The sequence below is a fragment of the Phocoena phocoena genome, chromosome 4, assembly GCF_963924675.1.
Source record: "Phocoena phocoena chromosome 4, mPhoPho1.1, whole genome shotgun sequence".
In the NCBI taxonomy this organism is placed as follows: Eukaryota; Metazoa; Chordata; class Mammalia; order Artiodactyla; family Phocoenidae; genus Phocoena; species Phocoena phocoena.
Genome location: NC_089222.1, coordinates 122104709 through 122107442, shown reverse-complemented (window position 1 = coordinate 122107442; position 2734 = coordinate 122104709). Strand labels below are relative to the sequence as shown.

Genomic DNA, 2734 nt, shown 5'->3' with positions numbered 1-2734 from the left:
TCAGCTGGATGCATCTGTACTGGGCTGGGCTCCAGACTTTGAATTGAGTCCAAGTCACCTCCATGTTATCTTCATTGTGGGATCGTGGCTGAAAGTGGAATCCAGGCTGAAATTGCCACATTAACCTGGGGCCTACTTTTTCATGGCAGTAGCATAAGCTCCAAAAGGACTAAGTGAAACTGGCCATGTCTCTTACAGCTTTATTTCACAAGCTGACCCACTTTTACTTCTGTCTTCTTTCTATCTGCCAAAGTCAATCTCATGTTTAGTCAATGAGGTATGTGAAAGAATAATGAACTCACGAGGAAGCTGTGACTGAATTGGATAGAACAGGAATAATTTGGGGCAAATAATATAGTCTATCACAAACAGCAGTGGATAGCCTTTTTTCCCCCCAAAGTTTCAATACCAAATAAAATGCAAGTTCATCAGTGAAGAGGCTTTAGCCTAATAGTATATTTCAAACTTTCACAAGTTTTATTTCACCAGTGAGGAGATAAAGTATTTGTTCGTTTATTCTTAAAATTGCTATTAGTTCACTTAGTTCTTGGTGAAGGAGTCAACATTTAAAATATCTCTAGAGTAATAGAATGCTAATAGAAATAGAAACCAACCATGCACTGAGGTCGTATTTGTGACCTACTGTGCCATAGTTATAAGAGAGGTAATTGCTCTTGTTTTAAATTGGGAAACCTGAAGATGATTTTCTTTAGAAAATGTTATTTGAGGACTGTTTAGTTTTCTATTGCTAACAAATTACCATAAACTTAGTGGCTTGAAACAGCATCTTTTATTAACTCACAAGTTTTGTAGATGAGAAGTACAGGCAGGGTCAATTGGGTCTCTGCTTAGTTTCTCATAGGGCCAAAGTCAAGATGTTAAATCAAGATGCTAAGTTCTTACCTGGAGGCTCGGGGGAAGAATTTTATTCTAGACATATTCAGGTTGTTGGCTGAATTCAGTTTCTTGTCATTGTAGGACTGAAGTCCCTGTTCCCTTTCTGGCTGTCAGCCAGGAATTGCTTTCTGTTTCTAGATGTCACCTGCATCTCTTTTCATGCGCTCCCTCCATTTTCAAACCAGCAATTGCCTGGTCCGTCTTTCATGTGCTTTGAATCCCTCTGACCTCACCTGTCAGTAGTGAGAAAACTCTCTTATTTTAAAGGGCTATGTGATTAGATTAGCACCACCTGAATAATTTCTCTTTTTTATGGTCAACTCCTCTGTAATCTTACCTTCATCTGCAACATCTCTTTTACCATGTAATATAACATAATCATGGGACTAACACCTAGAGGTAAAGGTCATGGGGGACATCTTAAAATTCTGCTTAACACAGGAAAATCCTTTTTCAGACACATTTGATATTCAAATTCATTTACTAGCAGAATTACAAATTAGCCTTTTAAATATTTTTCCTCATAAAACTATCAGATTTCCATTTCTCTAGGTATTTTCTCCAGTTTGCTGTTCAATGACACCAGTTAAGTTTTCTTCATTATTATTAAGAATTGCATATATATTAAAGAGATTGTCATTCATTACTTTTTCATCTCTTTGAAAAGACATAGCCTGACGTGGTAGATGAAAACTGACATCTTTAAAGGCACAAAAGTATTAAACATTTTTCCCACAAAGTTGTAGACACTCAAAGTACTATCAACAGGCATATCTTGTCACTCCTCAAAAATAAGAGCTGAACTAGTTAAAATTAATGTTGTAAAGAATACCTAATATAATAGAATCACTATAGAAGTGTTGAATATATCCAGGGCCCTATTTAGATAATTAATCTGTGTGCATTACACAGACTATAAAGCTTAGCAGAAGAATCCAATCCAGGGGGTGTCCAGTACAGACTTTCCCACAAAAACGTTATTTAATAATAATGCCCAGGCCTTTAAAATAAGATACTGAAAATGCTCCAATTAAAGAGCATATTGTTTTACAGATGTTGCTCTGTCTAGAGCAAGATCCTACCGCAAAGGTTAATATCAAGAACACAATGACGATAAATTCTTCAAAAAATACCAAACCCAAATCAATTAATTTGTGAGACATTGTATTCAAGTCTCTATTCTCTCTGTTTTGAAGCATGAATGAAGTAACTGAAGATCCAAGGCAGCTTAAGGAGTACTCAGTTTTCCCATGAAGATTTAGTCTTTTGTTTAGAAAGTATGAAGAAAAATAGCACTTACTATGATCTGAGGAACTTCTAAAATAATCACTAATACGGCTTTTGTAAATATAAGTAGCTAAGTTGGCCATCTGTACAATATCTAGAGGCCACCTACATGCCATGTCATGTGACTGCCTCAATGTTTAAGCCAGTGATGGGATGGTGAATCCCTCTTGGGCTTCAAATCTCACTGCCCAGCTCCTATTGATATCAGTCTAGCTTGCTGCAACCATTCTTTAAGACATACATGGATACTCTGAATTGGAATAAATATCAGGTCTTCTGTAGTCAAAGAGCCATAGGCTCTCCCATCCTCATACTGGTCATCCAATGCCAGGTGCAGATGTTGAGACTACAGCCAGCCATATGTACTGCCTCCTCCCTGAGTGAATGCTAAAATGGTACCTCATGAGTATGGTCTTGGGCTACAGTTGCCACCAGGACCCAGGTACCACCACTGAGGAGGCTCTGGGCACAGCTGACCATTAAACTTTATTTAAAGAGCTGTAAAATTTAGTATGCAAGTAGATTTTGACACAAATTTGTCAGATCAGCA

At 37.4% G+C, this 2734-nt stretch overlaps 1 pseudogene; it reads right to left on the bottom strand.

Annotated features, from left to right (window-relative positions):
- Window positions 1-1418: 1418 nt before the first annotated feature.
- LOC136122087 (magnesium transporter NIPA2 pseudogene) lies at window positions 1419-2267 on the bottom strand (annotated as a pseudogene).
- Between the last annotated feature and the right edge of the window lie 467 nt (window positions 2268-2734).